General features: G+C 44.0%; 1 non-coding gene across 1 annotated transcript; it reads left to right on the top strand.

Moving 5' to 3' along the window:
• The first annotated feature begins 110 nt into the window (after positions 1-110).
• On the top strand, positions 111-242 carry LOC127198814 (small nucleolar RNA SNORA17). The gene has a single exon (XR_007831860.1). It is a non-coding gene; the product is annotated as a small nucleolar RNA SNORA17 (small nucleolar RNA).
• The last annotated feature ends 12844 nt before the right edge of the window (positions 243-13086 follow it).

Here is a 13086-nt window from a genome sequence, read left to right as displayed (position 1 = left end):
ACAATGGAGACTCTTGAAAGTAATAGCTTTTTAAATTTAAAAATATTTTTTCTGAATGCCAACAAATAGTTTGACTTTTGAAAACTGGAAATTAATAGTTGTCTTTTGTTCCTGCCCCTAGAGGTGTAGCCGGTGTGGCTGCTGTGTCCCAGGTGCATCGGTAGGTGGCAGAGAGGAGAGAAGCTATGGCTATGCTCAGTTTCCTGACCTGTAAACATCTGAATGATGAGTAGTTTAACCACCCCCATGCCAAAAAGAGCCTGAGACGACCACCAGTCTGGTGCCAAGGAACCTGGACAGGGAGCTAGGCTGAGACAACCACCAGTCTAGCACCAGGCAGGTGAGGACAGGCTCCCATGATGGCAGACTAGAAGATCTCCACCTGGGACCACAAACCCCAGGCAAGAGCAAGCAGATGCCCCTCGCAAGAAGCCACTCGGGCAGGCTGGGAAAAGAAGTGAGCCTTAGATGACCACCAGACCGGGAGCTAGCCTGAGATGACCACCAGTATGCCCACCCCCAAGTGCTGTACATACCTGGGTGAGAGGCAGACTATGCCTGAGGTGACCCCTGCCTGGCCATAATGCATGATGGGACATAGCACTCCTGAGAACACTGCTGAGATGACTCTAGACTCAGAGACCCTGGGTCCACTAAGTAAGTGGTGAAGTGGAAGAGAGAGGGAAGGATGTGTGCACAATGAAGAGAGGCAGAACAGGAGACCCAAGAGTCATGAGGAACAGCCTGATGCAAGTAGCCTGTTTGCTAAGACAGTTCTTTGGAACTGCTTTGTGCTATTTTATAGTTAGTTCTGTTCTTTCCTTCAACTAACAATATCTAGATGATGTTGGGAGAGTTAACTCAGAAAAGTCTCAAATGGATATTTTTAAAACCGCTATAATCCTACCATATATGTGCATATATATATATATATATATATATATTCTTCATGTTATATTCATAACATGCTGTTTTATAATCTGTGTTTCTCATTGATACTTGACATAATGCAATGGGCATTTTTCTATCTAAATATTACTCTCTCTTTAAGTTTAAGACTGTAAATATATCCAAATATTCTGCAATCATTCCATAATACAAAACTAGCCAAAATTGTACTGCTACTGCCAAAATATTATTATGTTTATTTACTTATGTATTTATTTATTTATTTTTATTTTATTTGTTTATTTATTTATTGGTTTTTTGAGACAGGTTTTCTCTGGGTAGCCTTGGCTGTTCTGGACTCTCTTTGCAGACTAGGCTGGCCTCAAACTCATAGAAATCCACCTGCCTCTGCCTCCAAGTGCTGGGATTAGAGGCATGGGCCAACACACACAGCTTCAAAATATTATTTTTTTATTACATTTTTAAGGTGAGGTCCTTTTTTTAATAGCCCAGGCTGGCTTGGAGTTCCCTATGTATCCCAGACTAGCCAACATTGACAAGGAAAAGAAGTCTGTAAATGTTCAAAATTGACGTATTCTTTTTCCTGAATATTCTCCATGTTTGGATGGTTGGATAGAAACAGGAGTCTAACTATGCCATATAAATGTGTCCTGAGCTCTGCAGTCACCCTGACTTTCCTCTTATGAGTGACACTGAAATACAACAAAGTCTGATACTTTGCTATCATCTCCCCTTGAGTCATGAGTTGCTTGAGAGACCATGTCTTCTTAAATGGTGCATACCAATTGTGCAACCTGCATTTGTTGCCTGGGTAAAGTGACTCACACGCATCTCCTACTCTTCTGACTCTGAAATTTCTAACTAAGCTTAGCATTGTCAAGACATATATGAATTATATAAACACTCTTTCTTACAATACTAAAATGGACTCATGCCAATATGACTTTATAAGTGTAAATTATTTTGCTCTTTCTAAGGCCATAAGCCACTAATATCTTCTGTTGTTTAAGGGGGCCAGAGAGATGGCTCCGTAGTTAAGAGTTAATACACCTCTCACAGAGGACCTGAGTTCAGTTCTTAGCACCCACATTGTACACCTCACAACCTCCTGTAACTCATCCCCAGGGTATCTGACCCCTCTACTGTCATAAGAAGTGCGGCCCTCGGTAGTGAGAAAAGTGCACTGGCAATACTGGCCTTCAGTCCTATGTGTAGCCATGAAGAGCAACACATAAACAGGACTGGCCTTCCTACGCACTCCAGCGCTGTGGCCATTAGCTGATGACAATTGAGCAAGATTAGTTTATACTTTAAATGTGGAAACACAAAAGAAGAGTCTGGAAGACCGGTGTTAAGTACCCCTGGCTCTTCCACTGTGGATCTATGAGAGGTCAGGGTTAAACAGATCCTTGGCCAAGTTAAACTCAAGAAAGAATTAGAAGACAAAAATGTCAACTCTCACCCAATGCCTGCTGCTGAAGGAATTCTTCAAGAGCCTGGAATCTTAAATAGTTTCTTTTCAACCCATAGTGAGTAGCCTGCATTTGCAATCGAGAATTTAAATTGAGTTCTTGCTCTCCAGAAGATCTCAACAAAACAGAAAGGTCATAGAAAGACAGCAGGAATTTAAAGGAGGCTGGATAGTTTTAAAATTATGCCTCTAAAATGGAATTAAAAGACACCAGCTGACACTGATCTCTCAAATCTGGCAAGCAACTTCTTGGACTATGTCTAATTGTGATTTTCATGGTGGGGTTTCATGTGTTTTATTGCCCAAATTCTAAGGTTCCAATTTCCCAGTGTAAAGCTAAGAAGCTTTCTGGCATTCTGCTCCTAAAAGAGGTTTTGCAGTGTCAACGAATTTTGGACTCAGAAAAAAAAAAATTACTCAAATCAGTTTTATTTCAATAAGCTAAGGCCAGGGAGCTAAGATGTCAGGAGAAGCTGCGGAGTTACAGATTGTGAGTGCACCTGGCCCTCCTTCCTGGGGTGCTGTCATGACAGAATTCCTAGCTTCCGCCTTAGTTTCCCTCAACCACGAAATGAAGGCAAGGCTACCAACCCTTTGAGGATTATTGAGGAGGGATATACATTTAAAAGTATTTAACTGTATTCTTTAGGCATGGTAAAAATTGGCAATAAATTATATTATTGCTATTTTATCAACAGCACCTGACATTTACTCCTAGTGGTGAAGGTGGATTTTAGTATTATGATCATATTAGTGTGATTTTTACAGCTCAAGGGTTACTTGTGTAAGAACTGGATACAGTGGTGCAGGTCTTTAATCCTAGGATGCACAGGCAGGCAGATCACTGTGAGTTCTAGGCAAGACAGGAGTGCATTGTGAGACCTTGTCTGGAAAAAAAAAAAAAAACAAAAAAAACAAACAAAAAAAACCGAAGGAAGGTAAGAAGGGGAGTGGGTCAAGACCTAGTAGCCCATGGTAGTCTAAATCTTCATCTCTTTTTCTAAAACCTGAAACTTAAGTAATTTTTTAAAAATTCCTTGCATGACCACATGCTGAATGTCTTCAGCAGAGACTTTTTGGCAGTGGAATAGAGGCACAGTTTTCAGGGAGTCCTAGGCACCCTGCACCATTCTTACGCATATACCCAGGCACATTCTTACAGCCTCAGCAGAGATCCTGGAAAGACTGCAGCTGTGTCACACAAACCAGGAATTGCTGCAGATTCCCAAATTGAATATATATCCATATTCTGGTGTTTGTAGAAATATATATGTATGTACTTAGCTGCATTCCTTATACATGGTAAAAAAAAAAAAAAGTCAATAAATTATATTACTGCTATTTTATCAATAGTACCTGGTATTCACTGTTAGCGGTAAAGATGGATTATTATTATTATTATTGTAGCAGTAGTATTTTTACAGCTCAAGGGAGTGGAGATTACTTAAGAATTAGATGTAGTGGCACATGTCTTTAATGTATATATGCCAGAATATGTATATATTTGTGTGTGTGTGTGTGTGTGTCCACCTTTTGTGAAGTAATACTTATAGAAACTGGCTATAAAATACAGGGAAGTTAGTAGGCTGCTCTGGAAAGCATTGCAAGGCTTCCTGTTTGTCTGGAACTTCCATTTTTGTAGCTGCTGCTGCTGCTTTTGATTTGAAGCATTGCCACCCAAAGATGCAGGGCACATGAATCTGAGTTGCCCGGTTCTGGTTACAAAGCAGCTCCAGGCCTCTCTGAGAGACCCTGCGAGGATGGTGCTATAAGCTGAAGGACCACACTCAGGAGCAGTGCTGGGCTCACCTGATCACACTCAAGAGTACTTTTACTAGGATGGGAATTTAGGAATCAGGGTCACCTGGGAAATAGGAGCAAACCCTTCTGCCAAGGCTGAGCGGAAGTCTGTGCACCTTAGGGACAAGGTGCAGCTGTCCAGAAAGAAATGTACAGCTCGGGCTGGAGAGATGGCTCAGCAGTTAAGGGCACTAGCTGCTCTTCCAGAGGTCCTGAGTTCAATTCCTAGCAACCACGTGGTGCCTCACAACCATCTGTCATAGAATCTGTGTCCCTCTTCTGGTGTGCAGAAAACAGTGCACTCATATACAATAAATAAATAAATAAATATTTTTTTAAAAAAAAAAAGAAAGAAATGTACAGCTCAAGAGAGGATCTGAGTCTCCTATGCCAAAGCAAGGGCAAGGCTTCTGTCTTCCTCAAGAAATGTGGCTAATCCTTTAGCCTTTTATAATCTCAAGAAACTGAAGCCCACGGGATCCTTTAAGGCTGGGAGTTCCAGAGCAAGGAATGCAGGGAAGACCTTCCAACAGGGGAGGGAGACACTAGCGACAAGTATCTCCACATGTATAGGAATCACTTAAAGACCACCACCCAGAGGCACCAAGAGATGACTTTAAAGATTAGCTTGTCCTAATTTTTAAAAGACTCAAAAAGCTTTTAGGAACTCTTCAAACTATTTTTGCAAATGTTTGTGCTCTTGGAATTATTTTTAAATAAAATTTAAAAAAAAAAAAATAGAAAGTCTTATTTTTGAATGATAGACCCCTGACATTGGCACTAAAAGGTCCCTGCTTTGCTCGGACCAAAAAGTGCTGACCCAGCTTTCCCTGAAGTTTCCAGTACCACACCTACACTATTGAGTACATCAAATTCACCATCTTCAACTCTAAGGAGGAAAAAAAAAAAAAAAAAGTCCCAAACATCCTTCCTCTCCCCATCTCTGCTCAGGATGCAGTCTTGTTTTGTGTCACTTGAACTCAGAAAATATTCATAGAGTATATCAGACCATTTAAAATGGTCTTTTATTTTCAACCCCTTTTTTCCAGCAAAACATTGTTTTCCACAATAAATGATGTAAGATTTAAAATGTGTATGCATATATTCTGCATACACACCCCAGCAGCCCCACTCCCCACTAAACAGGCTGGGTACAAAGGAGAAACTGACTTAATGACCACCCCGGGATGATTACTCAGCCAGGCAATCCAGGCATGCAGGTTTCTTCTCCAGTCAGTACCTTCTTAGCAATGAACAATTCGTTTACAAATTCATCTTTAGAAAAGAGACCCGATCCATGTAATCGCTCCCCCTCCCGCGCCCCCAAGATACCTAGGGAAACCCAGGCTGCTCTGCATGTCTTGGAGTTTGGGCTTCCCGGTAATTGGAGTCAGGAGCCCTGAGCTGACATTCCTCTGGTTTTTCTGATCCTGCCCCACCTAGAGCTCACACCCCCACCCCCCCCCCACCCCCGGTGATTTAAATGAATGGGCCCCGTGCAGAACACCTCTTGCTTGGAACACACCGAGTGAGTGCTCAGCCGGTTGAAAGGCCCTCCTTTCTTAGGTGAAAAAAGAAAAAGTTGCCCTGAGAGAGTTGGCTGGATTGAAGGAGCTCTGGAAGCTACCCCCCCCCCCAACAGAGCTAAGGAGGGCGGTGAGGAGGAGCTCCTCAGGATTAAAGAAACAGCAAAGTTGCCTTGAATACCCATGAATCGCTGTGTCACATATCAATGTCACTCGGATACTAAACGCTTTAAATTTTCTATAAAGAAGAAAGTAAAGGAAAGAATAAAGAGGGAAGAAGGGGAGGACGTGAGGGAGAGAGCCCCAACTCCTGGCATATATTCATCCCTTATGCTTTTTGATATAACTGAGAAATTTGAATAGGCAACTAAAAGGAATCATTCATTATCGGGAGGGGGGCTGTGTGTCTGTTCACCAGTAAATAAAATCACAAGGCCCACACATAAAAAGAAGATTTGCAGGTAGCTAGCAGGGCGGTGGTGTTGAGAAGGCTAGAATTCATCATAGAAACGCACGAAGCCACCAATTTAAAAAGCCTGTGTGTAAGTAATCACAGGCCAAAACCCAGTACCTGTCCCCACCGCATTATTTGCCTTAGCCCAGCTCTCCGGTAAGAGCCTGCACCCACATACCCATGTCTTTACAGTCTTACTTCAGACTACTCCGACCCTATTGGCGCTTCTATTTTTCAAAGCTCTATACTACTTACTTAAAAACTCTCCTCTTTGTGAACTAGATGGGCTACCAATAGTCACTTGTGTTTAAAGGAAAATAAAGCACACTGTGTGTATTCAATAACCTCTCCTCAGTTGCAAACGCAGCCCTCCCTAGAGTCCAAGCGCTTATCCACTTTCCTCACTCCAAAAATCCTGTTCTGACCCTCTTGGCCTTTGAACTTCGTCATCCCTGAGAATTTGAACAGGCAATTAGAGGCATGGGCTCCACAGAGAATCCAAGGTCACAGACTGCCAGGTGCTGGAGGATTACCCATTCTTTCCCCAGACTCAGCTCTAGTCTGTCCTGGCACCTCTGGTAACTAGCACCTGGGTGTTAGGTGCCAGTAAGGCAAAGAGCCCCAGGACCGAAGACGGTGAATAGCTGCTGCCTGCTCTATTTGTTATTCCACCATTGATTGGTAAGTATGGAAGTTGACGATTTACAATGAAAAGCAGCGTGCCTCCTCAAATATTAACATTAATACCTACAGTGCCGGAACACATGAAAAGACCTTTTCATCTTCAAAGCAGTTCTCACAAATTAACCCCTCACAGCTCTCTCTGGCCTGGGTTCTGGAACACCAGGTAAACCAGAGGAATAGAGGCCACCCAGTCAGGCCCTCGTGATCGGTGCCTGCCAAACCAAAGGGGCTTCTCGCTAGATAAAAAGGCAGTGAAGCAATGAAGCAATCCAGACCCCGGCTGATGAAAGAGTTAAAGTGCTAGTAATTTTACAAATCAAACGAAGTGGCCAGAGATACGGTTCAGGATCTGAATTTCCTGTTGTTTCCCACCCAGTTCCATGCAGCAACGCAAAGTAGGCAGGAAAACGGCTTTGGGAGGAAAACAAAAAGAAGGGAACTTTACAATGGATTGATTGTCGCGACCTCGCCACCCAGCAGCTGTTCACTGATTGCTCACAGAAAATGCTACTTTGAAAGGTGATTGCAGACGTTCTTACAGTAACAAGAAGACACCCCTGCCCCTGTGCAAAGTGGAATTACTGTCCCAACTCCAGCCTTCCTCCCCCCACCCCCATAGTAGCAGTGCTCCTGCGGGAGAATAAAAACCCCTCGGACCTGGAGACACCCCCCACAACCACCAACCCACAGAGCCTTCCAAAGAATTGGTGGGCTCTGGTAGGACATAAGTCACGACGTAGAAGAAACGACCCAATAGACTGGTTTGCCTTCAGAAGGTCCTGACCGGTAGCAATCTCCACTCTATGAAAGTAATTCATTAAGCTGCTGATGAGAGGTGGGGCGGGGCAGTCACTAAGAAGGAGAAGAAGAAGAAGAAGAAGAAGAAGAAGAAGAAGAAGAAGAAGAAGAAGAAGAAGAAGAAGAAGAAGAAGAAGAAGAAGAAGAAGAAGAAGAAGAAGAAGAAGAAGAAGAAGAAGAAGAAGAAGAAGAAGAAGAAGAAAGAAGAAAGAAGTTTTATTTCCCTGAAAGGATCTGCAAAAGATATTAAGAACTGTGAAATGTCATTTGCAAGGATCTACAGTGTGTGTGTGGTTTTGCTTTTAGGAGGAAAAAAAAGTGACAAGAGTCTTCATTAGCCAAGATGACTTCATTAACAATAGTTTTGAAAGATATTGTTAAACAACAGAATAGATGAATAGAAAGATGTAAAAAGAGGAAGAGAAACCTGCTGTGTCCTGAAAGTTTCCCAATTTACTCTTTAATTCATAAAATGTGGGGGTGGGGAGGAAAATACAAGGAAAGTTTTCGACAGAAACTCAGCCCTCACTTACTACTTTGCCGGAGAGAAGGGTGAGGATTGAAGTGAGCTTCGCTGAAGGTCCGCGGCTTTCCCCAGCTACTACCTGCCGGAATCCTCGGCTCTAGGCTAAAGAGGATGCAGAGACCATAATACTCCTAATAGAGCTGCCTCCTGAAAAGGGGGGGGGGGTGTGGTCAAGCTAGGGAAGCAGAAGAGGCGGTCTTCAGTCAGCCTCTGGCACCACAGCAGCAGCGGTCACCAGGGCAGGCGTTGAGGTCTAAAGTGGAGCAAATAGTGTGGCTGTCTGTGGCAGCGCCAAATCACACCTGATTATTTTTATTCTTCAAGTGATGCTTCAACTATATATAACCGAGCCAGGGTCAAAGGCAGAGGGAAGTGAGCCAAAGAGAGACAGCTAGCTCCTTGAGATGCAGTAGGTTGGTGCTCTATGGGACATGTGGCTACTTCTGCCCCCTGTGGCTTGACTTTCTCAGTGGAACTGTGTTCACCTAGGCCATGTGAGTGAGAGGGTTCTGTAAAACCACTCAGGGGGCAGCCTCCAGCAGGACCCCAGCCACCCACTCATCCGCTTAGGTTTCTGTTGCAGTTTGTTAACGTGATGTGTGAAGTGTTCATTGTTCACGCTGGGTGTGTGCTGAGAAACACATCTGTAACATCTGTAGGCATCGTAGTGTATTCCTTCACAAAATAAGAAGATGCTGGCCCGCACCACCTCAGATGATCTCGCCAGCCTCCAGCATGGATTGAACCGCTGCCATGTTTCTTTGACGTGTGTGTGGAGGGGAGACCGCCAAACAGGAAGCTGGGGGTTCTGAAGAATAAAATGTCTCATCACCTAAGACTGGTTCCAGGTGATCCTTGCCACAGAAGAGCACTGGTGTCCCTTGATGGCTTCAGGTGGATTTGATTTGCTATGATGTAGGGATTAAAAGGAAGAACTACATATATATGTCTCATTTTGAGAAAACATAAGCAATAAGAAAGTCTTAAGGTGACTCTAGGTAACTACACACAGCATCTCTTCTTCATTTACCTGGATGATGATAAGAATGTTGCAGTGAAATCATATTTTTATGAACAGAGGGAAAAATGGAAAAGTCTATGTCTGCCTGCAGTTCCAAGACTTTTGCCTTAAGATTCCATTTGTAACAGAGGGTCCTAGAAACCTACAAGTAGAACAATATGATAGGCAGATTTGGGCCCAGGGGTCCCGCTCAAACTAAGGCACCAGCCAAGGACAATACAGGAGGTAAACTTTAAACCCCTTCCCAGATCTAGCCAATGGTCAGAATATTCTCCACAGTTGAGTGGAGAGTGTGATATGACTTTCTCACATACTCTGGTGCCTCACATTTGACCATGTCCCCTGGAGGGGGAGACCTGGTGGCACTCAGAGGAAGGACAGCAGGTAGCCAAGAAGAGACTTGATACCCTATGAGAATATACAGGGGGAGGTAATCCCCCTCAGGAACAGCCATAGGGGAGGGTAATAATGGGAAAATGGGGGGGAGGAGGAATGGGAGGATACAAGGGATGGGATAAACATTGAGATGTAACAAGAATAAATTAATAAAAAAAGAAAAAAAAGATTCCATTTATATTCAGTAATGAATGAGTGGAGATTTGCTCAGTTGCTTCCTTTCCTTCTTAATGAAGACACAAAGACTCCATTTGAGCATCCAGAATGACCTAAAACGTCATTCAGAAAACCATCATGTTCGTCTTTCATCTTACATTGCTAGTAGCACACTTCTGATAAGCTTGTAGCTAACCCAGGATCCAATGCTCATGCGCCCCTCCTGTGTGTTAGTATGACTTGGCTGAGAGCCATGCTTTGCTATTGGCTCAGTCAGTTTGGCTTAATAAGTGTCTGCACCAGGTACTGTTCTCAGCGTGAGGAATCAGAGCACACTGCTGTGTGAAGAGAGACACAAAAACCAACCATTTCCAGAGAGCATAATGTAGGCTGCGAGAGAAGTCTATGAAGCCAAGAAGCTTCGGACTGTCCCCTCAAGCCCGGTCAGTTCCAGCTTGCTGCTCAGCTTAAACAGTGCATGGTCAATTAAGTCCATCACAATTATTTATAATCATAGCCACTATTTGGACAAGAACTGGGGGACAAGCTGTCAAAGTGTATGGTGTAATTATTGAGAGGATTTTGCCTTACACTTGTCTCATAAAGTGCATGCACAGTCAGCTCGAAAGACCTTAACCTTATCCTCTGCTGCAACCTACCCTATCATAGTGTGGAAGAGACTGGAACAGAAATCCAAATGGCACGCAAGAAACCACTGCTAGCATGAAATGCCTAGAGAATGGAAGCCCAGGAAACCTACACTTTTTATTTTGGACAGTATCTTCATAAACAGGCATTAGCTAGATGCCTATATACAAAAGGAAGGAATAACGAAGCTGGACACTAAACCTTCTGAAAACAGTGTATGCAGGAAGATCCGAGTTCAGTCCTGGGTACCCACAGGGAAGCTGCTGGGCATGGGCCTGAAGTCTTAGTGGTGGAAGTAGAGACTGGAAGGTGCCTGAAGTTTGCTGACCCGTGTTTGGCTACACTGACACGCTCCAGGTTCAGAGAAATGCACTTCAGATGATCTTGAGTCAAGTGTCTCTTGTGTATTAACATCGCTTGGAAGAAAACCCATTCCTTGGTACTGGTTCAATTTAATAGATGTCTGCACCAGGTGCTTTTGTAGACACAAACACTGGAACAAGGTGACACTGTTGTTGGAAATGAGACACATACGAGAGAGATATGTGTGTGTTTTTTTTTTTTAATGAGGTGGAGAGAGATTAAGGAAAACATGTGAAATCAATTCCTGGCTTCCACACACACATGAACACACTAAGATGTTACAATAATAGCATTTATGCCATGATAAAAGAAATAATTACTCTATCTCAATTTGTATTAAATAAACCTTAACAGGAACAAGTGCTGTGGTCCCACAGATGGCCCAGAGGGGGTGGGGCAGGGAAGATTCTTCAGGAGAAGAGGTTATAAACAGGCTAGGGAGGTGGCTCGGTTGATGGCATTCTTGTGTGCCACGTAGGAAGCCCTGGCATCAAGCGCTAGCACTGCACACACTGGGTCTGGTGGCTTCCACCTGAAATACAGAAGGAACCACGGAATAATGGCCAACAGCACAGGCCCTCCCTTCCATAGAGGCGGCGCCCTGACAAAAGCAACTTCAAGGAGAAAAGATTTAGTTCACAATTCCAAGTGACAATCCCCTGTGCAGAGAAGTCACAGCAAGAAATCGAAGCATCTAGTCACCTCACATCTGCAGTCAAGAGTCTCGGGAAATGAGCGCATGCGTGTTAAGGCTCCACCAGCCTTTCTCGTCCGTGCACACGGTTCTGGGATGGGTCTTCTCGCCTCAACTAATACAGTTTTTTAAATTTCCCTCACAGGCATGCCCTATTGGGCCAATCTGCCGACTCCATTCTTTATTGAGATTTTCTCCCTAGCTAATTCTAGTACAAGTTGACAACTCAAACGAATCACCACAGAGAGTTATGGGGGCTTGCCTCTCGGAGATAAAGTTGCAGCTTAGCCTAAATGATAGAGGTCAATACAGTTCAGACACAGCTGAGCTAGTCTGTGTATGACTTTCCAGTGCAATGACCTGCAGGCTATGGCTGCTCCCATAGAAGCCCTTTCCCCTCCCTTACCCTAACAAGCTCGTAAGCAAGTCAGCACCCCCTACAGAAGAAAAGACAGTAAATTCTTGAACATAATGCCACCAATCTTCCCACATTTCCACCCCAAGCCCTAAAAGGTGGGAGCCCCGTCCCAGCAGCCTTCTGTGGCTCTTTATGCCACGCTGAGCATAGCGAGGTTAAGTCTGAAATGGAGTACACCATTATATTCAAGGAAACCCCAAGCAAAACAATAATGACTTACCATACTTAGCATATTGCCTCATTTCTTCCTACTCATTTGGGGGGGGGGGGCGGGACACCCTTTTCGATGCTTTGGAAGGCTCCCCTTACACAGGAAAGCAACATCTGAACAAAATATCAAAAACAGTACAGGTGAAATCCAGACTCCATTATAGGCACAGTTGTCACCAAATATCGATGAGGCCGTAGAAGGAGAAGATAAAAGGAGACCATGGAGTGGAGAACCTTCGTCTCGTCACCCTCGGGCTCTGGAACCTCTTATCCTGTGCTTTGTAATGAATCGCTCTCCTTCACATGATCAAACGCTGAGCTCCTGTCCTGAGCCCCAGATGGAACTGCGGTGGCACACATGTGCACGCTCACATCTGGCACCCAGGCGTTCCTCCTTCTGTGGGTGCCAGAAAGCCTATCTAGGGGGGAAATGGATTTCTTGGCATTGTCCTCCAGGCCCCCAGTAATGTGTCTCACCTTTCTTGCCTGCATCAACTTTCTGTTTTGAACTTTCCTTCCGTAAAATGAAATGGGCTGGGAACAGGGCCCCCTGATGGATCGCCTACAGAGCAGCTTGGGTACCGCCTGTCAGGCCTTCTTAATACCACTTCTGTCCCAGCTGTTGAACAGTCTTTGGGCCCACGGATAGAATCAAGGTAGTGGGAGAGTACTGGCTATCTAGTACCTCACCGAAGCCCCATCCTTCACCACCTCCTTCCTTGGCCCCTATTACTTTCCCTGTACTTCTGTCCTTGTCCCTTCTCTCTCAAAATACCTCTCACTTTTTCACACTGTTAGTCTAACTAACAAGACATTTTTTTTTTTTTGTTTCAGTGACAAGGTGACTATACGACTGTAGTAGCTACAAACCAGAAGGTTATAGATTCAAAACCAAGAGTTTCCACCTGATGAAGATTGCATTACAGCATAAGATTCTAGAACACATTTAAAGTTAAACTTCACCCAGTCATATCTCAGTCCTTTTTCTTCCTATGTTATCATGGGCATTTTA

The sequence above is a fragment of the Acomys russatus genome, chromosome 14, assembly GCF_903995435.1.
Source record: "Acomys russatus chromosome 14, mAcoRus1.1, whole genome shotgun sequence".
In the NCBI taxonomy this organism is placed as follows: Eukaryota; Metazoa; Chordata; class Mammalia; order Rodentia; family Muridae; genus Acomys; species Acomys russatus.
This window is presented reverse-complemented; position numbering and strand designations above follow the sequence as displayed.